At 41.4% G+C, this 25398-nt stretch overlaps 1 protein-coding gene across 1 annotated transcript in view; it reads right to left on the bottom strand.

Moving 5' to 3' along the window:
• LOC126424922 (uncharacterized) overlaps window positions 1-25398 on the bottom strand; it is a 104564-nt gene that overhangs the window by 41819 nt on the left and 37347 nt on the right. The gene's annotated exons all lie outside the window — the stretch shown is intronic.

The following is a 25398-nucleotide window of genomic DNA, read 5'->3' on the forward strand; positions in this document are numbered from 1 at the left end:
GACGGCTTACACTCGCCCCCCACCCCCCGTCCAACTGTGCCGTGTGTAGCGCTGTCGTGCCAACAGCCCGAGAGAAGTTCGTCTTTTGCCACTGTTTCCGGAAAAACTTAAAGACTGCAGATGTTTGTAGGACTCGGTTTAGTGTGACACATGGAAAGAATAAAACTCCGTCGACCTTCTTTACCTCTATTTTTGGATTTTATTTCCGATACTTACCGGAAAGGAACAAAAGAAAAATTCAGAGAATTCAGAGTAGGAATTAAAATCCATGGAGAAGATATAAAAACTTTAAGGTTCGCCGATGACATTGTAATTCTGTCAGAGCAAAGGACCTGGAAGAAAATGAGTCGAATGGCTCTGAGCACTATGGAACTTAACATCTAAGGTCATCAGTCCGCTAGAACTTAGAACTACTTAAACCTAACTAACCTAAGGACATCACACACATCCATACCCGAGGCAGGATTCGAACCTGCGACCGTAGCGCTCGCGCGGTTCCAGACTGAAGCGCCTAGAACCGATCGGCCACATTGGCCGAAGAACTGGAAGAGCAGTTGAACGGAATGGACAGTGTCTTGAAAGAAGGATATGAGATGAACATCGACAAAAGCAAAACGAGGATGATGGAATGTAGTCGAATTAGGGCGGGAGGGAATTAGATTAGGAAATGAGACACTTAAAGTAGTAAAGGAGTTTAGCTATTTGGGGAGCAAAATAACTGATGATGGTCGAAGTAGAGAGGATATAAAATCTAGACTGGCAATGGCAAGGGTAGCGTAGCTGAAGAAGAGAAATTTGTTAACATCGAGTATAGATTTAAGTGTCAGGAAGTCATTTCTGAAAGTATTTGTATGGAGTGTAGCCATGTATGGAAGTGAAACATGCCGATAAATAGTTTAGACAAGAAGAGAATAGAAGCTTTCGAAATGTGGTGCTACAGAAGAATGCTGAAGATTAGATGGGTAGATCACATAACTAATGAGGAGGTATTGAATAGAATTGGGGAGGAGTTTGTGGCACAACGTGACGAGAAGAAGGGACCGGTTGGTAGGACGTGTTCTAGGGCATCAAGGGATCACAAATTTAGTATTGATGGGCAACGTGGAGGGTAAAAATCGCGGAGATCAAGAGATGAATACACTAGACAGATTCAGAAGGATGTAGGTTGCAGTAGGCACTGGGAGCCGAAGAAGCTTGCACAAGGTAGAGTAGCATGGAGAGCTGCATCAAACCAGTCTCTGGACTGAAGACCAAAACAACAACAACTTACAGGAAATGAAATCTAAAAACCGAAATATCGACATTCAGTGGCCGTTAATTCTAAAAATTTACTTGTTTCATTGTTATATGTGTTACAAAAATTCCAGCCCATATCCAAGCCCATTGCTAAGAAGAACAAACTGTGGGATAATTTCACCGTTCTAACAATTGCTAAATGCTTCATTTCTTATGCATCTGTATATTTATTAGATGATATGCGCCACCACCATGTAGAATCTTTCTCCTTCGAATTTGAAATGAGTTTTAAAATTTACAGATTTTATGCGACATTCACAGATAAATTAATAAGTTTACACGAATTACTTTTGTTCTATTTGTTTTTGCTTTATCTTGATGTATTTCCTCAGTTAACTATAAATCATGTCGCAGATCAGGAGTCATTTTAGTTAGTAATTGTGGCGATACAACAGCACTCAGTTTGAGGTTCTCTTAACTTCTGCCGTTGTACGGAAATCTTAATGTAGCAAACAGCCTCTCTACGGAAAGTATTGTTTTTCGTTAAGAATGGTTTAACGATGTTCAGCAGCTCCGGAAGCATGATTCATCTATTCTTAGATAATTACGAAAGTTATCGCTGCCCAGCTGCGTAAGTAACTGAACTAGGGTGAATTATTTCCTTACTTTACCCACTTCTTTGCCCATAGCTTTCTCACTGCTTTTTGACCTTGTTTTTGACCTTGTTACCTTTAAAACTGGAACTACTGACGACCTTGAGAGAGCCAGTCCAGACAAAACTCTACCATCTGGTGAGCAAGATGTATGAGACAGGCGAAATACCCTCAGACTTCAAGAAGAATATAATAATTCCAATCGCAAAGAAAGCAGGTGTTGACAGATGTGAAAATTACCGAACTGTTAGTTTAATAAGTCACAGCTGCAAAATACTAACACGAATTCTTTACAGACGAATAGAAAAACTGGTAGAAGCCGACCTCGGGGAAGATCAGTTTGGATTCCGTAGAAACACTGGAACACGTGAGGCAATACTGACCTTACGACTTATCTTAGAAGAAAGATTAAGGAAAGGCAAACCTACGCTTCTAACATTTGTAGACTTAGAGAAAGCTTTTGACAATGTTGACTGGAATACTCTCTTTCAAATTCTAAAGGTGGCAGCGGTAAAATACAGGGAGCGAAAGGCTATTTACAATTTGTACAGAAACCAGATGGCAGTTATAAGAGTCGAGGGACATGAAAGGGAAGCAGTGGTTGAGAAGGGAGTAAGACAGGGTTGTAGCCTCTCCCCGATGTTGTTCAATCTGTATATTGAGCAAGCAGTAAAGGAAACAAAAGAAAAATTCGGAGTAGGTATAAAAATTCATGGAGTAGAAATAAAAACTTTGAGGTTCGCCCCTGACATTGTAATTCTGTCAGAGACAGCAAAGGACTTGGAAGAGCAGTTGAATGGAATGGACAGTGTCTTGAAAGGAGGATATAAGATGAACATCAACAGAAGCAAAACAAGGATAATGGAATGTAGTCTAATTAAGTCGGGTGATGCTGAGGGAATTAGATTAGGAAATGAGACACTTAAAGTAGTAAAGGAGTTTTGCTATTTGGGGAGCAAAATAACTGATGATGGTCGAAGTAGAGAGAATATAAAATGTAGGCTGGCAATGGCAAGGAAAGCGTTTCTGAAGAAGAGAAATTTGTTAACATCGGGTATAGATTTAAGTATCAGGAAGTCATTTCTGAAAGTATTTGTATGGAGTGTAGCCATGTATGGAAGTGAAACATGGACGATAAATAGTTTGGACAAGAAGAGAATAGAAGCTTTCGAAATGTGGTGCTACAGAAGAATGCTGAAGATTAGATGGGTAGATCACATAACTAATGAGGAAGTATTGAATAGGATTGGGGAGAAGAGAAGTTTGTGGCACAACTTGACCAGAAGAAGGGATCGGTTGGTAGGACATGTTCTGAGGCATCAATGGATCACCAATTTAGTATTGGAGGGCAGCGTGGAGGGTAAAAATCGTAGAGGGAGACCAAGAGATGAATACACTAAGCAGATTCAGAAGGATGTAGGTTGCAGTAGGTACTGGGAGATGAAAAAAAGCTTGCACAGGATAGAGTAGCATGGAGAGCTGCATCAAACCAGTCTCAGGACTGAAGACCACAACAACAACCTTTAATACAGCCAAGGCAGACCCCCGTTTTTGTTTCTATGTGAAACCAAACGGGATCTCGTAGAACATAAACTCAATGAACTTACCTGTTAGGATAAAAAAAAGTCACAGCAACAGAGCGACGCTCTAGTCACTGAGAGCAGTCGGTCGGGACGTGTGTAGACTGACGCGAAACTAGTTGGCGGGTCGGTCGGCCGATAAGTTTCTGCGCTACGAAGGCCTGTGTTACGCTATCAAGTTTTTTTTTTTTTTTGGGTAAGTTGGTTTGTCAAAAATATTTGACGTGATGTAATAGGGAACATTTATCAAATATTGTGTGTCGACAAATTTATGTGATCAAACCTAGCGCCTCGCTTTACATTTTATCAAAGAAGGCAATCGCATTTTGTTTACTGCAAGAGGAAGTCTAAAGTCCTATCTTTTGCAGGTTCAGCATTTCTTAGGTGAGTATTCCGTTTCGGAATATGAGGAACTACTTTCCTGAGTACATGCAAAAACGTACCTTCGTTGATACGGACGTAATTTTCATATAAATATACGTTCTCGACTTACAACTCCCGTAACAAATTTTGTTGAATGGTTTTATTGTTTAGCCATGAAAAAAATGTTCAAATGTGTGTGAATTCCTAAGGAACTAAACTGATGAGGTCATTGGTCCCAAAACTTACATACTACTTACTTACGCTAAGAACGTGACACACACTCATGCCCAAGGGAGGACACGAACCTCCGGCCGGAGGGGCCGCGCAATCCGTGACGTCGCACCTCTAACCGCGCGGCAGCTATGAAACCCACAGCTTCACCCAACTATGTTTCCTTCTTTCCTTCTTCTCTTCCAAATGTAAACATAATGCAGTCGTAGTACACACAACTGCAGAGCGCAGTAACAAGGTTTCGTCGCCCACTCGGAAGCAACTCTGACGAAATATTTGACGATAATGTATTTATTTATTTAACCTGATCAGATTAGGGCCCTCTCTTACATCGGACCAGTGTTCCACACTTGCAGCTTTTTGCACATCATAGTTGCACCATGACAGTAGTTCGAATAAAAATAGACTAATCTAGTGACAGTATGAATTAAAGAGTAATGACTAAGACCTGATAAAGTAAATACTGGCAGTATTTTTATAACAGCTGCTACACATAAAAATTATGATAAAAGCAATAATAATAACAGTTAAAGAAAAAATGAAATAGTAATGGTAACCATTAGAAAAATTGGCAATAGTAATGAAGATTTGTGCAGATGTACATTAGTATATTGGTGTATAAAGTGGCTGTTTATTGGTACAGCGAGATTTGGGGAAGGGAGATTTAAGGAGGTGTCATCAGTTAAGAAAAAACAAGGAACTGAGGAAGATCTAGTAGAGAAGGAGGAAGTAATGGGTTGAAGTGCCTTCATGTACAGAGGAAGGCATTACTGTTGCTTAAGTAGATACGTCATTAACTGTTTTTGGAAGCCGGACATGTTTTTAAGTTCTCTAATATAACGAGGGAGGTTATTCCAGAGTCGGGTTCCTGCTACTGTAAAGGACTTCGAGAAGGTGTCTGAGCGATGTAGTGGAACAGAGAGGATTTTATTATGATGAGAACGTGTGTTTTTGTAATGTTGTTCAGACATGAGCGTTAAGGACGAGGAGAGATATGAGGGACAGTGTATATTTATAAGACAGCAGATGAGACGGAGTATATGGAAATCTCTGCGTTTGTCTGCGCGCAGCAAGGACAGTTGTGTATATGCTGGTGAAATGTAATCAAAAAATCTAATGACACAGATATGTCGGACGCACGCATTCATGACCAGTTCCAGACGTTGCGAATTTTCCTGAGAGAGACCTTGTAGGATAACATCGCCGTAGTCAAGGATTGAGAGCATAGGCGTTTGTACTAATTTCTTTTTAAGATCGAAAGGGAAGAGTTTTTTATATTTTTGTAGGGCATGAAGGGATGCTGATGCTTTTTTGCACATTGCAGTTACATGCTCTGACCAATTTAGATTTTCGTCTTTTATTACTCCCAAACTATTTGCTGATGAAGAGAAGTTGATATTTGTTCCATTTAGGATTAGAGATGGTACGGATTCCCGATGTTTTGGGCTGGTGAGCTTAGAGTGACCAACAAATACCGCTTGGGTTTTAGATGGGTTGAGTTTTAGTCCTATGTTCAGTGCCCATTTTGATAGTGCATCCCGGTCGGTATTGAAATTTTCAATAGCGTTCTTCTGATTGGTTTTGCACTTAGCTGCAACTGAAGGTCATCAGCATACATGTGATATTTGCAATAGGTCAGAACCGATGACATATCATTGACATACAGAGAGAAGAGTACAGGACATAATACAGAGCCTTGGGGAACGCCTGACACTATCTGCCGCCATTGTGATTTTACACTCCCGGACAGGATGCGTTTCTGACGAGACGTCATGTATGAGTGAAACTATTGCACTGCACTTGGTGAGAAATTTAGACCGCTAAGTTTGGCAAGTAAGATGTCGAAGTCGACAGTATCAAATGCTTTGTTGAAATCTAAGAAGCAAATTGTAGTCGCTTCTTGTCGATACATGGCAAGTTTCAGGTCATCTTTCACCTTTATCAATGCGGATGTTGTTCGATGTTTACGGAAACCTGATTAGTATTCGTCTAGTAGGTTGTTAGTAATTAGGTACATGGTGAGCTGGTCACGGACTATATATTCAAAAGCTTTTGGTAGTGCAGGGAGAATGCAGATGGGGCGGTAGTCAGAAGGTGCTGTGGCAACGTCCTTTTTAGGCAGTGGCTCAATTTGTCACAGTTTGCAGGCCTCAGGGAAAACTCTTGTGATTAAGGAATCGTTGAAAATGTCATAGATACGCCTTTTTGCGCCACTGTGACAAAATATTTGACGATAATGTAATACGCCTTTTTGCGCCACCTCAGAGATCTTTGTCAGAGAAGTATAATGAATACTTGATCGATTTATTTTGTCAAAGAAATTTGAAGGCATAATGCTCGAATGGCAAACACGGTTCATGGTTTATGATGGTGAGGCACAGTTGCAGATTGCATATCCAACGCCGTCCGGGGACACAGATCCTTGATTTTCAGAATTTTATAGAATTCTTGACCAATTTAAAATGTTGTCGTAATCGACTCATTAAGAGATATAATATTACGTTAAAGGTTCAACACCGCCAGACAAGTACTGCAGTTAGAAACTGCGTGTCTATCGTGAGGCAGCGTAGCTGACGATGCGAAAATTACCCAGAGTACATTCAGCCAATATTTCAAAATGATAGCATATAGCGACTTCTGACAAACTGAGAAGGTAATTCCCGAAACGTTTTGGCTGACATCCCCCACAAAATGCTAAAACGAAAGTTTATCGCTTCCTACATTTTCGCGGTCGTATTCTGTGAAGCGGTCGTATACACTGTCGTTCTTTCCTTTAAAGAATCTGAGATTTACTCGTCTTTCATAAAAGCTACGACCGCGCTCTAAATTTTATAATAGATATAAGCACCCTAGCACGCCGTCAAAAAGTCGATAAGCCGTCTTCTTCTTCTTTCGAATAACCGATTTGGAGGGTTCGATGAATCAACTTTGGCTATTTGCTTCATCCTTTCAGAGTGTTGTTCCCTTTCTTCTTGAGTCCACTTTCGTCTAGTTGTTTTCTTTGCTCCTGAAATTCTGCCTGTTGAACTGCCTTTCGGAAATGTGTTCTGTTTTTTATTGTGTCTATTGTAATTACAGCGTTTTCCATGTCCTTTGCAGTGTCTATGAACCATACGGGCTTAGATTTGTAGCTATTGAGTAATGTGAATATCCGCTTGGTTTGTAGTTAACCATTCTGAATATATGTCCAAAAAACTGTAGTCTCCTCTTCCTCATTATATCAGTTAGTTTTTCAGTTTTCAAGTATAGCTCTCCGTTTAGTCTTAACCTATATTCAGCATTATCGTTTCTTTTAGCTCCCAGTATTTTCCTTAAATTATTCTTTTGACCTTCTCTAGTTTCTCAAGATCTTCATTTCTTGTTGGTTTAAGTGTTTCTCCGCATACAGAGCTGTTTGATATAAAAATATTTCACCATGTTCTTTTACAATGTAACACGGGTCTTAGCGGAGCATATTTACAGACACATTCTCAGGTTCACCTTATTGTGTTTGATTGATGGTTAACTCGTTTCTTAGACCATAAATGATATAGGCCTTACATGATATCATTGTGTTGAAACCAATATCTCCATCGGACGGCCGATGGAATTCGGTTGCGTGTTATTTACTGAGTAAACATTCAGTTTTCTTTATCGTAATATTTTCAGTAAAAGCCTTCTAATTACTTCAATATTTTCTTCATATGTAGAGCCACAGCCTCTAAGAATTTTGTGAAAGAAAAGATTATCCATGGTAGGCTGTATAGTTATCTCTTAAGCTATTTTCCAGCGCTTATTCACAAGTAGTACGCTATATGCCCATCGTGTTGTGTCATACAGTCTAAAAATCAATTCCATGATCATTCATACGTGGAATAATACATCTGCACTGCAATATGAGATCGAAAACATCGTTTTAAATGCAAGTTGTCAGGCAGAAGCTAGCGAATACGAAAAGAATGGCTCCCAAATATATCACACTAACAGAATGTTCTACATCCCGATGTCGTTCCATTCTCAATCAGAAAATGTGTAACTGTATTCGCACAGCTTTCCTTACTCAAGACTGAAGTGTGAATATTTTACAACGTACGCAATAATTCATAATATGTTTTACGCACTGTGATGCTATTGTGATGTGTTTCAGTTCTACTAATTTTCTTAAAAACGTTTTGACAGGAAAAAAATGGCTAGCGTCTCTGCCATCGGTGCGAAAGACCTGGGTACGGTTCCCATTACCTCTACTAATTTTTCTGAGGTAATAGATCTGGAATGGAGATCCGCAAATACGTTCATCTCTGGGAACTAGTTCAGTGACGGTCGTTTCGTTTTGGGATCCGTTCATTTTAACTAGTTCACCGATCCTTCTCTTTCTCACTTCCTGCTATATTGATTTTAGATAAATTTCCGAAAAAAATTTCAAGTACGCATAAATATTAGCATGATAAAGTCATTGATTACTTATCGTAGACAGATTGTTTACTTCGATTTTCTTGGCTGAATGTGTTCTCAGAAAACATCACATAGTCGCGTGACGTAACGGCTACTGACCGCAAGGCAGACCGAGAAAGCCCAGAACAAGCTGAACACAAGTACGGATTACAGAATCCATGTCGATCCAGCACGGACAAGCCTATTCATCATCCACTTATGAGTGAAGTGTGTAGTCGTATCAAGTACAATGTCTTGGTTTTCAGTTCGTTTGTATGAAATACACTATGTGATCAAAAGTATCCGGACACCTGGCTGAAAATGACTTACAAGCTCGTGCCGCCCTCCATCGCCAGTGTTGGAATTCAGTATGGCGTTGGCCCACCCTTAGCCTTGATGACAGCTTCCATTCTCAGAGGCATACGTTCAATCAGGTGCTGGAAGGTTTCTTGGGGAATGGTAGCCCATTCTTCACGAGTGCTGCACTGAGGAGAGGTATAGATATCGGTCGTTGAGGCCTGGCGCAATGTCGGCGTTCCAAAACATCCCAAAGATGTATAGGCTTCAGGTCAGGACTCTGTGCAGGCCAGTCCATTACAGGATGTCCATAGAAGCTAAGTCACATAGTACTCAGAGCCATTTGAACCATTTGAACCATTACAGGAAAGTTACTGTCGTGTAACCACAGGCTGTGCATTATGAACAGGTGCTCGATCGTGTTGATAGATGCAATCGCCATCCCCGGATTGCTCTTCAACAGTGGAAAGCAAGAAGGTGCTTAAAACATCAATGTAGGCCCGTGCTGTGATCGTACCACGCAAAACAACAAGGGGTGCAAGCCCCCTCCATGAAAAACACGACCACACCATAACACCAACGCCTCCGAATTTTACTGTTGGCACTACACATGCTAGCAGATGACGTTCGCCGGGCATTCGTCACACCCACACCCTGCCATCGGATCGCCACATTGTGTACTGTCATTCGTCACTCCACACAACGTTTTTCCACTGTTCAATCGTCCAAAGTTTACGCTCCTTACACCAACCGAGGCGTCGTTTGGCATTTACAGGCGTGGTGTGTGGCTTATGAACAGCGACTCGACCATGACATCCAAGTTTTCTCACCTCCCGCCTAACTGTTGTAGTAATTGAGGTGGATCCTGATGCAGTTTGGAATTCCTGTGTGATGGTCTGGATAGATGTTTGCCTATTGTACATTACGACCTTCTTCGACTGTCGGTGGTCTCTGTCAGTCGTCAGACGAGATCGGCCTGTATGCTTTTGTGCTGTACGTGTTGCTTCACGTTTCCTCTTCACTACCACATCGGAAACAGTGGACCTAGTGTTGGTTAGGAGTGTGAAAATCACGCGTACAGACGTATGACACAAGTGACACCGACACGTTCGAAGTCCGTGAGTTCCGCGGAGCGCCCCATTCTGCTCTCTCACGATGTCTGATGACTACTGAGGTCGCTGATATGGAGTACCTGGCAGCAAGTGGCAGCACAATGCACGTAATACGAAAAACGTATGTTTCAGGAGGTGTCCGGACGCTTTTGATCACATAGTGTACCATTGAAAGGTAAAGAAAGATTTCTTTTCCAAAACCTTGGCGAATTAACACCGTCATTGTTTTGGAGATCTTTACAAATGAAAAAGATAACTCGTTTTTGATCAATTAGCCCTTGAAAAGGGCCCCAAGATACATGCATAGAACCGTCATTAGTTATTTGAGAGAGATAACTTCTGAGTGAGCACAGGCAGCAATTAACAGACGAGAGTGACACGAATATGAAAATCAACAAATCAGAGAATTACGTATTAATGTACTTAAAAAGATAGATGATACACACAAATTTATTTGAAAATAAAATAAAAGAAAATTCCACTGCTATTTTGAAGCTACTAATTTTTCGCATAATTGGGTCGTTTAACTTCTTACGGAAAAGGCGTGGAAAAAATTGTTCGTCAAACTCACGCTGAATGGCTTTTCTGATCCGTCACAACAAAATATAATACCTTTTAAGGAAGCGCGTATTTTGATTGAAAACGTTTTGCACAAATATCTCTGGTATTTACCTTGCAGGTATAAGTTGTGTGAGACGATTGTATTGGTAGTTTTTGAATTATTTGCGAGTTCTGTTCTCGAAGAATCGTCTCAAGGAGTGTCTTTGCGTGCTCCAAAGGGATCCATAATCCAAAGTGTATGACGAAAACTGTGTGTTGAAAAAAGGTTATGAATTGCGACCACAAGAACAGACTGCAATTTGCTCTGTTTGTATCTTCCGTACCACTACGTAAGTCGAAGCCTGATACTGCGTCGCTTCAGAAGCCAAACCTCCGTATTTGGATTTCAGAATTCTTTAAAAACTTCGTATGCATATATCAAGGTGTCGACAGTGGTATCCCGCGTGTGGCTTTACAAAAACTGAAATCTCGTTTACTGCTCCTGTCCCTTGTTCTGTCGCCTTAATCTTCTGAATCAATGAACGCAGTCACTGAGCCGAACCATAAAGCGCAAACGTCAGACAAAGACCATTTAAGTATTCAAGCAGAAATCGATGAAATCCCGAAAATTATGACTGATGGGATTGTACTGTTCGTTTCTAATAAAATATGAGTGTATTTAAACAATTTGATTTGCATGGCAAGTTAATACAGATTCTTCGCAGTGACACAGAAATGAGGATGTCAGTGCACTACACCTAGTTACTGAACTGAGACCCGTAAATTTTCCGACGGAGACAGGTGTCGACTTCGTGGAACGCAGTAATAAACGAATTTTAGAAAAAAAGAGGAACTGAAATTATGTACTGGAATACTTCAGGTAGTGTCCGAAAATATCCCAAGGTTCTAGCGCCAAAACGGCCCTTGCTTGAAAAACAAATATGTTTAAATTTTATGTTGTTTTGTCGCCATACTTGCTTCATATGCTTAGTAAGTAGTAGGTTTATCGAGTGTGTCATTAAATTAATAACTAAGTTGTAAGTAATAATGTTCGCTAAAAAGGTACTTCTGAACAACGTTATTTTAGGTAAAAAGTAAGTAATAACGTAATGTCATTCTACGATGATGACGTAGTTGTAAGGGTCTCCTTATGTCTCCACAAAGACGTCACTAGAATTGCTAATTCACGACTAGCCTTCAGAACTGGTTTCCTGGAGCTACGCGTGGAAGAGCGTATCACTGGCTCAGCACGGTCTTCAGTCACTCTTAGTCGCCCCGTACTCTTCCCTTTGCAAGGATTGTATACAAGCATAACTGTTTCAGTTGTCCTTTCATTTTGTGTACTATTTATAATTGTAAGCTGAATATAATAAATGCTACAAAGCCTTAAAATCCTGGTATTCATTTTGAAACAGGCGGTATATTGACTTTCACGGACATCTACCGAACCGACCGAAGGCGCTTGAGCTCACTATGAAGTTTATAGACTACAACAAAATTCGCGAAAATCCTCACGTTCTGCAGTTTTGGCGTAATTCACAGGATAAAACGTTGATAAAAGATGCTAACATGAAGTTATAGCAATATATGCACTGAGGTCAGAAAAATGACGCAATGTACATTGTAAATGTCTAAATTGGTGCAGTTATATCGATGGGACCTCCGAAATATGCATTTACTCCATAACTGGCGAAAAGATGCAGACATGCATTTGCATGGAGACGCGGGATCGACCGATAAGGATTGAGGAAGATTTCGCATCGGCGATGAGGTGCATGTGGGGAAACACTGATAAAAAAGGGTTGGGATTATATGACATGTGTTAAGGCATTACAGAATAGCCTACACGGCACTTGTCGGAGCTGCGGAGGGTAAAAACTGAAAGGGATGTCCGAGAGTGGAATAGATCCGACAATGGGAAAAAATCATCTGCACTGTTTACGCAGAAACTACACAGTAAAACTAAATTTCTTACCAGTCCACGTTGGTGCGTTTCGCTGTACAAATTCTGTGACTGCTAGGGAAGCCGCGGACGGCACAGCCTTACACAGTAAACAGCCTACCGAGTAACAGCACCTTCGGTTGCGACGCACTTACAGCAGCAGCTCAAGATAGGACTCAGTGTCCACACAAGATGGGCGCGATCAGCAGCCGTTGCGTCGTATCTATTGGGCAGCGGTACGCCATTGTCAACAGGGACCGACCTGTGCAGCCAGGGAGAGTACAGTCTGAGAAGATGCCCTGACACCGGCATCATGTTGACGTACTACTGGGGAAACTAGAGTTTTATGGGGTGAGAGGGAGCACTTTAGCTGTGGTAAATTCTTATTTAAGTCACCGAAAAAAATTCGTTTCAGTCAGAAATGTAAATTCTTGCGTAATGGAAATCAGCGCAGGTGTACCACAAGGTTCTATACTTGAACCCTTCTTCTTCATTGTTGCTATTAATGATTTACCTAAAACATAGCACACCCCGTCGTGTGTTATGCTGACTACTTACCACACATCAGAACATTTCAGATCTGAATAAACTAACAAAAGAAACACTTGATAAGGCCCTGGACTGGTTTGCAGCCAATAAGCTCCTGTGCAATCCTGATCAAACCCAACAACTTTTGATGGGAACATCAAATGAAGTAGGCAATAAGTAAAACTCTTAGGTATTCACATTGACTCTAAACTGTATTGGGAGGATCATGTAAGTCACGTATGTGAAAAAATATCTCGGGTGGCATACCTTATCTTGAAACTAAGGGAAGTAGTGAGCTTAGAGTACCTTAGGGTGACATACTTTGGGCTATTCCAGTCACATATTTCATATGGTCTGATTATATGGGGTACTCCCCTCACATCAAGAACATCTTGAAATTACAAAAAAAAAAGTCTTATACATAATATGTAAAAGAGGTCATAGGGAGCACTGTCGTCCACTGTTTTCCAGACTCAGAATACTCATAATTATAAATGTATACATCTATGTATCTGTACTCTGTATTAAAAATGATATTTCAGAATTTATTTCCAGAGGGGAAATACATGAACACAACACCAGGGCTAAGGGTAATTTAGACATACTGCGCCACAGACTAGCAAGAAGAAATTCCCACAAAGTTAACCCACTCAAAAAGTTCAATAAACCATCAATTCACGTTCAGTCTATGGCTATAATTTTTTTAAGTTAAGGGGTACAGCTGGCTGTCAGATCATCCATTCTATGACATTAAAGAATTCTTTGAGATGACTGAGGAGGATATTAGCATTTAAAAGATGTCTGTAGTTAAGTATACTATGGTGTCCTGTGGTTAATCGTATGTAATTACATAGTGTATACAATAAACAATACAATAGTATATTATATTATATTATAGTATAGCTTATTGCATTAACTTTTAGAAGCTATCCTGGTGTAATTTGGTACACTGTCATGCTTGAAATGTATACTATAATGCACTGACACTTGTTTATTTTATTATTCTGTATGTACTAGTACATCCTGTATGACGAAGCCAATATCATTGTAAAATGATCTATGGTCAATAAAATTCTTGATTCTTGATTCTTGATCGTGAAACAAAATTCTGCCATACTATTGTTGTAGTCTAGTGGTTGCTAATCTTTCCAGGGGCGTTACCCCTTTGTGTAATCGGGTATTAGCTATAGACTGTTTAAAATTCCTTGATAATTGACGCCTGTCGCTTGCCGTTACAGTGTTGCCACATCGGCTACTTGATACTGTCGGCTGTAGGAGACAGACATGTCGAGTTGCTTCACAAATGCTATTAAATGCGTAACGTGGAGAAACGTTTGAAGTACGATACTGCAGTACCTGTGTTATTATCAGAATAACACAGGCACTGCAATATCCTATTTCTGTGCCGATACCAGGCAAGCGACTTTCGACTACAATGTCTGACCTGTATGGGAATATAGATAATGGATATACGAGTACAGGTCGTAGATGATTGGTTGATGACATATGGAAATTTGGGTCTGGCCGTGACTCCTGCACGTATAGCATGATGGCTGCCAACACGGCAGCTCAGTGTGTTCGGTCAGAGGGTTAATCGTCCTCTGTAACAAAATAACGGAGTAAATGAATCAATGATGAATGGCCCCGAACAAACGCAACGAACGATAACGGACAAAATGCGACTTACAAAAAAAAAAAAAAAGAATGGTAAGGCGACTGCTCGCGATAAGCTGGAAATCCGGGTTGGTGACGCGGTCCGGCACAAATTTTCATTGTCGTCATTCCATTCTACAGCTGGTGGTTGTCCTTGTTCCAAATTGCGAATACATTTCATGTTTGAAGTGGCTGCAGCTATGTACACTATGTGATCAAAAGTACCCGGACACCTGGCTGAAAATGACTTATAAGTTCGTGGCGCCCTCCATCGGTAATCCCGGAATTAAGTATGGTGTTGGCCTACCCTTAGTCTTGATGACAGCTTCCACTCTCGCAAGCATACGTCAATGAGGTGATGGAAGGTTTGTTGGGGAAGGGCAGCCCATTCTTCACGGAGTGCTCCACTGAGGAGAGGTATCGATGTCGGTCAGTGAGACGCGGCACGAAGTCGGTGATCCAAAATATCCCAAAGGTGTTCTGTAGTATTCAGGCCAGGACTGTGTGCAGGCCAGTCCATTACAGGGATGTTATTGTCGTGTGACCTCTCCGCCACAGACCGTGCATTATGAACAGGTGCTCGATTGTGTTGATAGATACAGTCGCCATCCCTGAATTGCTATTCAACAGTGGGAAGCATGAAGGTGCTTAAAACATCAATGTAGGTCTGTGCTGTGATAGTGCCATGCAAACCATCAAGGGCTGCAAGCCCCCTCCATGAAAAACATGACAACACCATGACACCACCGCATCCGAATTTTACTGTTGGCACTACACACGCTGGCAGATGACGTTTACAGGGCATTCGCCATACCCACAGCCTACCATCGAATAGCCACATTGTGCACCGTGATTCATCACTCCACACTACGTTTTTCTATTGTTGAATCGTCCAATGTTTACGCTCCTTATACCAAGCGAAGCGTCGTTTAGCGTTAACCGGTGTGATGTGTGGCTTATGAGCAGCGGCTCGACCATGCAATACAAGTTTTCTCACCTCCCGCCTAAGTGTCGTAGTACTTGCAGTGGATCCTGAGGCAGTTTGTAATTCCTGTGTGATGGTCTGGATAGATGTCTGCCTACTACACATTACGACCCTCTTCAACTGACGGTCTTCTCTGTCAGTCAACAGACGAGGTCGGCCTGTACGCTTTTGTGCTGTACGCGGCCCTTCACGTTTCGGCTTCACTATCACTTCGGAAACAAATGGCTCTGAGCACTATGGGACTTAACTGCCGTGGTCATCAGTCCACTAGACGTAGAACTACTTTAACCTAACTAACCTAACGACATCACTCACACCCATGCCCGAGGCAGGATTCGAACCTGCGACCGTAGCGGTCGCGCGGTTCCGGACTGAGGGCCTATAACCGCTAGACCACCGCGACTTCGGAAACAGTGGACCTAGTGATGTTTAGGAGTGTGGAAATCTCGCGTACAGACGTATGACACAAGTGACACCCAATCACCTGACGACGTTCGAAGTCCGTGAGTTCCGCCGAGCGCCCCATTCTGCTCTCTCTCGATGTCTAATGACTATTGAGGTCGCTGATATGGAGTACCTGGTAGTAGGTGGCATCACAATGCGCCTAATATGAAAAAGTATGTCTCTTGGTGTGTGCGGATACTTTTGATCACATAGTGTATGACGGAAATGCGAGATTCTGTGTGGACAGCTTATTTTAAGTGGCCAGTAAATGAACTGTGTCAGACTTCTCGCTTCGTAGTCCTCATCTGCTAACCTAACTGCAACCTCGCGATGTGCAGTGTATCCGAGGAAACGGCGGTCAAAAATCTCCGGCGGAACGAAAATAGTCATCACCTTGTTCACAGCTATTAAAGCTAACGTCTACAAGCAAACTCTGGACAGAAAAAAATTAGTTCCAGCGCTAAAAGCAAACTGTAATTTCTCGCTATCGCTGGTTACCTGAAACTATCCTCACACCGGCTAGACAAGCTGCCGGCGTTGCACAACCGAACAGCAGCCCTCGTTGCCACTTCGATGCAGATTATAGGCGACATGGGCAGCTTCCAGACGAAATAAGAAGGATAGGAAGAAAAAAAAAGAGCAAATAAAAAAGTCAATACGACGATGAAAATTACTTGGTAATGAATTAGAAATAAATATTTACATTTAAACCAATTAATTAAATGAAAACAATAACCAGACTCTTTTGATTAGACTGCTGCTACGTTTGCTGAAATTTCAATGTACGACATTTTGCACGTCAGCTTCATGCACTAGGCTGCGACGTGAATGAAGTTGCTATTTTGTTCACTATGTTTTCACGCAATTTCGTGCGAAGCTCATCTAATGCAGCCTGTCCGGTGTTTATGATAACTGTATAGGCCATGTGACGCTGGACTTGAACTGCGTCTTATGGGGATGTATCCAGTGGTGTTTGGTTGTTGCTGTGTATGAAACGTCTATATTTCATTAGCATCTTTGTGTGTATATGTGTGTGTTGTTTTTGGTGTGGTTATCATGTGTGATGAAGTACTAAACGGTCGTGCGGTATCGTTCTCGCTTCCTGCGCCCGAGTTCCCGGGTTCGATTCCCGGCGGGGTCAGGGTTTTTCTCTGCCTCGTGATGACTGGGTGTTGTGTGATGTCCTTAGGTTAGTTAGGTTTAAGTAGTTCTAAGTTCTAGGGGACTGATGACCATAGATGTTAAGTCCCATAGTGCTCAGAGCCATTTGAAGTACGAAATAATAGTGCCGGACCCATGATTGGGAATTCAAACAAATCAAGAAAGAATGCCGGACAAAAATAGGAAATGAACTGATCAATTCTTGTGGCAGTTTGGCAAGGGGGAACGATTTGGGCGTGAGGTTGGGCGCTCTGGATGGAGGAAATCAGCTCCATCGCGTGAAGTGTCAAATATCAAGTAATTTTAATCAGACTATAGTACCCACCCATCCCCATCCCCAATCTCACTCCTCTATCATCAACATTACCGCCTTTGGAATGAAAAACGATTATCATCGAACGCTTCTCTTTTAATTTGACGACGTTGCTGTACGCGTGTTACCAGTGGCTTCTGGAGAAGGAATGGACCAATCTGTCGATATATTTTCGTGATCATCCTTTGTATTTAGCATCTTGACCTTTGTCTACCATTCCACCACGTGTTCATGATCTTACAGCTTCCTCACGACGACAATAAACGTTCTTCTCTGTCCATATCTAATTCCATATTTAATCATGAGTGAGTAAACATGAGTGGGTCTGCAACTGACATGTTTTTGCGGACAATCACAGTTAGGAAGTGTTGTCTAAAGTTTTTGTCAACAACACAGTGAGGTAGTTTAGCCATTGATAAATGCTGGGTTCAGATTATTGCCGTGATATAGATAGTCAGAGACAACGGTCCTTTCTCCCCACCACCGCAATTTGAAAGTGGGACCGTTTCGGCTAGGCTCCTAGCTGCCTTGTTCCAGTGTGGGCTCACGTATTGGAATATGTTACTTTAAGTCTGTAGAAGAGTGCAATCTGTTCTGATTAGATACCAGTTTCGACAGGAAGGCATTTTAATTAGTTTTGTGTGGGAGAGCAGTTTGATAGTCCCTTCTTCGTGTGAACTCGGCTCATCATATCATGTCTTCAGAGTTAAGTGCCGTAACAATTATTGTGAGCTCAAGTTATTGTTAAATTTGTTTGCTTAATAATGTAGGTGTTGTGTGGGGAATTTCTCGTGGACTTTATGCCGTTTCCAAATGATCATCCTTTGTGTTTAGCATACTAGCCTTTACCTACCATGTACCACATGTCCATAATCTCATAGCTTTTGTATAGCGCTCACACGGTTTTTGTAGCCCTTGAAAGTCTGTATCCAACGAATCGCAACATCCATACAGAATTGCTCCTTTTAAATCCTTTTTTCAATTTTGGACAAAATGACTGAAACTGCATGCAATTTCAACAACGGTGGCTACTGACCTCTTCTTTCGTTCTCTGCTTGTTTTAATAGTATGTAGGGGTAAAAGAAATCATTTCCCACTTTCGTTATGGTGCGAATGTGTATAAATTATATGATTCTTGTGGTGTCTGTTTGGAATCTTAATACTCTGATGCAGTTCACATTCTCTGTACTCTTGTAGCTCCATTATAATAATATTCTAAGGAACCTCCAAGCAGTAACTCCTTGTAATAATGTGTTCATACTTGTAATTTGCATTTCTATCCGATAAAAGTGCTGTAAAATTTTGTTGTCTATGTTCCCACGTTTTTGACTTTTTCCTATAAATAAACCCTCGCCGTTCCCTCTAATACAGAAACACAGTGTTTCGGTAATTCATTTGATATATCCTGATCCTTTGTTATCCTCCTACATGTGTTTACTTACATGTGAGGTATATACACACCGCATAAAAATTAATATAAAAGTGAGACAGAGACACGTAATATAATTATAGATCGATGCCATAGCCAGTTTATGATCTTCCATGACATGCAAGCTTAGTTTTTTTTCATTATCCTTTGTCTTATCCGAGTATTATTTAGTATGTTAATGTCTTCTGTGCATATGAATTACGTTATTTTTGTTATTCGTGAACTGTAATACCACGACATGTCCAATATCGTTGTAAATGTGATCCACAGATGAGTAGGACTACTATTAATACTACTCCTACACCGCAAAAACAACAACGACTACGACGACATCGACAACAACAGTCGTTCCCATGTTGGGAGTAGCTACCCCTTGAGAGGTAAAAGGAAATTTTCTGACGGTTAAAATAAATGGGTTCCATTGTGTTTCTGACACGAAACGAATTTTTTAAAAACATTATTATTATCATTATTTCTAAGATTGTAATACTGATTAAATAAATTAGTAATAATTACAGTTTTTCAAATGCCAGAATTATCACGTGATACAATGTGGTGGAGATTACAGCTTGTGAAACTAATGTATGCATAACACCTTCCTTACGTAATTCACCTGTTACAAACATACTTTCTAGCATACATTTATGACTGAGACATATATGACACATATATTTAAATATATCATGAAAATGCTGTTTCCGAGTTCTAGGCAGTTCCCACAAAATACCAGAAATAAGTATGGTGCACACATTTTAACTTGATTGATACTGAAGGGGTGTGTACGGACTGGGTTAAGCAAGTGTCGCTAGGGAGGGGAATGGCTAGACTTAGCAACGTTTTGAAACAACTGTCTACACTTAGCGTGAATAGTCAGCTTCCTTTTCTGTAGTGGGGCAGAGCGACTGCTTAAAAGTTGTACATTCAGAAGGTCATCGCAAGTATGATGATTGTGAAGCGACTCGCACTGGAATGTTTCAATACTTAGGATCTGGGTTGATAAGTTTGGGACGTGTTGCCGGCCGTGGCCTTGCAGTAGCAACCGTACCATCATTTGCCTGAACTGGTTTAGGGAAACTACAGAAAACATAAATCTAAATGGCCAATTGAACATTGGAGCCTACTTCCTCTCGAATACTAGGCCAGTTTGTTTAAAACGGTACTACGGCATTTGGTTTATCCCTATTGAACAACACTGTTTGCAAAGACGTCATTTAAAGGCTAGAGCTAAAAGTTCATTCAGTTCTCACTCCCTGTCCCTGCACACACTACATCAGTAATCAAGAAAGGGAACTCTTTCCCCATAACAGTGTTAGGAAAGTCATTGATATGCATGATAAACAGGATGCGCCCTAACCAGGAGATATTTATGTATTTTGATTCTGAAAAGTGTTCACTTAAAGTTTAGCCTTATTTGAGGTACAATATCTTTACCCTTTGCACCCTGTCTGCTAGGTACGATCAGCACTATTCATTTGCTACGTCTGTTATTCCTCACGATTCCTGCTTAATTAGTATAATATTGTGGTCAACAGCACTTCGGGCGTTCTAAATATCTAAAAATATGTCTGTGACACACTCATCCTCGTCAAGAGAATCAAATCCGAAGACTACTTTGACGCTTTCCTGTGCAAGCCTCTTCTTTTCTGTATAACAACTGCGACTTAAATTCATTTGAACTTGCATACTGCATTCGAGCTTTGGCCTCTCTTTACAGTTTTCACACTCCACAACATCCTGCATTACCCAGCTGACGGTTCCTTGATGCCTTAGTACGTGTCCTATCAACCGATAGGTCAAGTTGTGCCATAAATTTCTTTTTGCCCCAGTTTGGTTCAGTAATACTTTATTTGTCATTCGATCTACCCACTTGATACTCGGCATTCTTCTGCACCACCACATTTCATAAACTTGTATTCTCTGCTTGGCCGAACTGTTTGTGGTCCACTTTTCACGTCCGCAACAAGTCTATACTCGAGACAAATGTCTCTTCAAACAACTACCTGACATTTAAATTCATATTCGATGTCAAGAAATTTATCTTCATCAGAAATGCTTTTCTTGCTATTGACAGGCTGAATTTTATGTCCTCTATTTCGGCCTTCAGTTATTTTGCTGCCCAAATAGCGAGACTCGTGTACTACTTTCAGTACCTCCTTTCCTAATGTACGATGATGGTTTGAAAAGTTCTCGGAACAGAATAGAAAAAAGTACTTACATCACTGGATAATTTTTTTATTTTTCAATGTAGTCTCCTTGTAGAAAATGCACTTGGTCCAACGATGTTCATGTGCCTTGATCCCATCTCGAAAATGAGTTTCCTCCAGGACTGCAAAATAGTTGTCAACTCCGGCTATAAATTCTTCGTTTGAAGCGAATCTTCGGCCACCAAGAAAAATTTTGAGTTTTGGGAAGAGATGGAAGTCAGACGGAGCCGTATCAGGTGAAAAAGGCAGGTGTGGCAACAATTCATACCTTAGATCGTGTAATTTGGCCGTGGCGACGGCATGCGTTTTTGATCCAGCGTCAAGAGTGACGGCACCCATCTTGCAGATAATTTTTTCATTTCTAATTCTTCAGTTAAAAATGGTATACCCTTTCAGATGACATCTGGCAAGTATGAGCGACTTCAGGCACTTTCAATCGGCGATCGTCCATGCTCATTTTGTGCACACTTGCAATGATTTCAGGAGTAGTGACACATCTTGGCCGACCACTGCGCGGGTCATCATCTAAGCTCTCCCGACCAAATATAAAACCATTTGTCCAATTTGCAGCAGTTCAATATAAAGGAGCAGAGTCGCCAGTGTATTCTGGAAATCGGCATGAATGTCCTTTGCTGTCATACCTCTTTTTACGAAGTACTTACTCGTTGCTCGAATCTCGATTCCATCTTCGCACGTCACTACGAGGGAACAACAGAGCCACGTCACCGCCACAGCTCTCTTCCGAGAGCACTGACGTGGCACATGTTTAAAGGCAACAGTGGTTCAAAAATGGTTCAAATGGCTCTGAGCACTATGGGACTTTACATCTGAGGTCATCAGTACCCTGGAACTTAGAACTACTTAAACCTAACTAACCTAAGCACATCGCACACATCTATGCCCGAGGCAGGATTCGAACCTGCGACCGCAGGGGTCGCGCGGTTCCGGACTGAAGCGCCTAGAACCGCTCAGCCACAGAGCCGGCACAGGCAACAGTCCAATGAATATCACGTGAACAACTCGTTGCGCTGGCGCTGACCTCTCACGGTTATTCCGACAACTTTTCAAACCACCCTCGAATTCCCTCACTCGTCACAGCCAGATTTAATGCGAGGATATTCCATTAGCCTTGCATTACTTTTGTTCGTGTTCATCTTAAAGTATCTTCTCAAGACATTATCCATACCATTCAACTCATCCTCCGACTCCTTTGGCGACTCTGATAGAATTACAATATTATCAGCAAGCCTAAAAGTAAACTTGGACATGAATTCATTTTTTGCTATACCAGTGGGAGGCATAATGGAGGTCTTGGGGGAGAAAGTTGCTTCAGATGAGTACGGACACATCGAATTATGTCTGAGATCAAAATATTTAAAAAATGAATGAGAATTTTATGAACAATGTGACGGTGCTCATCACCAGTAGCAGCTGACATTTTCATAGAATATTTTGAACAATACACAGTAAGAAATGCGCCACTAAGGGCTTCTCGTTGGCTCTGCTCTGTGGATGGCACATTTATTACATGGCTACACATTAAAAAATGATTCAAATGGCTCTGAGCACTATGGGACATAACTGCTGACGTCATCAGTCCCCTAGAACTTAGAACTACGTAAACCTAACTACCCTAAGGACATCACACACATCCATGCCCGAGGCAGGATTCGAACCTGCAACCGCAGCGGTCGCGCGGTTCCAGACTGTAGCGCCTAGAACCACTCGGCCACACAGTATAGAGTAGCTTCATAGATACCAGAATATCTTAGGACATAAACTGTGTCAAAAGCCTACTAATTAGTATTTTGATTCCACTTCGCATCACCATGCAGCCCAGAAGCATTCAGCGCTCGACAATGCCGGCCGTTGTGGCCGAGCGGTTCTAGGCGCTTCAGTCCGGAACCGCGCTGCTGCTACGGTCGCAGGTTAGAGTCCTGCCTCGGGCATGGATGTGTGTGATGTGCTTAGGTTAGTTAGGTTTAAGTAGTTCTAAGTTCTAGGGGACTGATGACCACAGATGTTAAGTCCCATAGTGATCAGAGCCATTTGAACTAGAAGCGCTCGTCACTCCGATGTGCCTTCCGCATCAGTGACAATAACTCCTAGGAATCGGTGTTGGATTTCTTAAACAAAACAATGAAAGCCAGCGTCTATGATGGTTTGTCCATAGATGATAGGTCTTTCACATGAATATTATCAGTTATGTTAATTATAAGGGTGAAGACCCAAGTTCTCAGTGTGTCAGGTTGGCGTTGTTTCTGGTTTCACACTTGTGCGGCAGCCCTCTAAACGGCACCGAGTACAAGGTTCGCCGTAACGGTGGCTCCACGTTTATCCGGCAGCTATTGTGCACGACGGTCACGGCACTTTCATCATTTTCTTCCTTCCAATTCTTCCAGTGCGATCCGGGCGAGTCGTAAAATGAAGTGCTTGCATGGACTTTGCTTTATAGTCGTTTAAAAAGAAGGCGAAAAAAAAGCAGAATGCAGTTGATTCATCCCATTAATTTAAAAAAGAACGAATGCGGGCGTTTCACGTTGTATTTCAAGAATTCTGTAGTGATCCCGAGAAACTCTTCCAGTACTTTCGAATGAATTTATCAATATTCGACGAACTACATCTGCCACAGAAGTAAGCCCCAAGATATCTTTTTTTGTGGACGGACGAGGCTTTTGGACTGCAAGGCCGTTTTCTTCGACCGTATGGAGGGGAGTTTCGACAGCTGTAAAGAGAATTTTGAGTTATCGTCTTTACAGCGTACGAAGGTGCGTAGAGTGTGCCTTCAGAATACCGAGCAAGAAATGGAGAATTATTAATACATTGAGAACTCCTGGTTTTTCTGCAGGCATTGTAAAAGCAAAAAAGTGCTGCAACATGTACGTTTGAAATATGATCGAAATTACACACCTGACAGTAATTTCAAGCATAACTGTTATAATAGGAATGGCATGTAAACGTGCATTTTATCTCGTCGTATATGCACTTTGCTTATACTGAACTGTTCTCACTGCGAAAATGTAATTTAGCTGCGAGAATGTAAACTGTCAATAACTTTAAATCAAACCAAAACTGCATAGATTTATGTAATACGAAAACTGCATCTGATGCAACACTACTGATCTGAAATTGGTCCTGGTAATAAAACAAAACTTGAAAATAATGGTCCCTATACTTAATGAATGCTGTTCCTGAACTAATAAAACTTCGTATTTCTGCCAGTCCGGAACCGCGCGACTGCTACGGTCGCAGGTTCGAATCCTGCCTCGGGCATGGATGTGTGTGATGTCCTTAGGTTAGTTAGGTTTAAGTAGTTCTAAGTTCTAGGGGACCGATGACCATAGACGTTCCCATAGTGCTCAGAGCCATTTTCGTATTACTGGAAAGACTTGCTACGCCATTCAAAATAAACTAATTTTAGAAAACGATGCAATGAAACATTTTTAAGTGGCTGGATAACTTACAGTATTCATTTTTTTTCGTTTGCCGTATTTTGAAATGGACCGCTCAGTTCCTTGAATAGAACGATGCAGTCATATATTTTATGAATCATGTCCATGCAGGATGACCAGGCATACTCTAAATAGAGTACAAGTACTCTTTTACATCTTATTCTCTATATACTCTACACTTTCCCTTTGTTTACTTACGCTGTACTCTACTCAGTTTCGCATAGTCTGAAATGCTTTGAGTGCGAAGTTGGCAGCGCTGATGACGGTTTGTGGCGTATCGCGGCACAGTGTGCCAAATGTGTTGTACACCAGTTCTCTTCGTGTACCCAGGATGAGACTTTTCCGTTAATTGCAGGGAGAAGCTGTCTGTGTTAGAATGGAAATGCCTTTACTGAGCAGACGCCAACTTGCAACGCAGCCCCACCACTGTCTAGCCGTCACCGCACTTACCTGCAGAGTTGTACATGCACACAAGTGAATGTGGGTCTTTGTTCGATTAGCTTGCATTTGTTACCTCATTGTGGACGATATATGATTAACTAGAGAACAGCTGCTCAACACGAACAGCGGAAAAACTGAAATGGCACGCCGGAAATGTAAATTTCAAGAGCGTTTTGAGATCCCTGGCATAAATCGGATTAAGGGGCTCCGGAAAGGCTCAAAATCATGAAAAGTTCAATTTTTACTTTTTTGCGTTTTCTGAATCTGCACACTATTACCTTTTAATAGATATATAATTTATTCAATCCCGAAGAGTACAACTATTTTTAAATTTTTTTTTTGAAATGTGTTCTACATGGGCGTGACCCACTGTGGCGCTGTTAAACTGCTGTCAAATAGTGTTATTATTAACGTCCGTGTTCAT

Source organism: Schistocerca serialis, chromosome 10, assembly GCF_023864345.2.
Source record: "Schistocerca serialis cubense isolate TAMUIC-IGC-003099 chromosome 10, iqSchSeri2.2, whole genome shotgun sequence".
In the NCBI taxonomy this organism is placed as follows: domain Eukaryota; kingdom Metazoa; phylum Arthropoda; class Insecta; order Orthoptera; family Acrididae; genus Schistocerca; species Schistocerca serialis.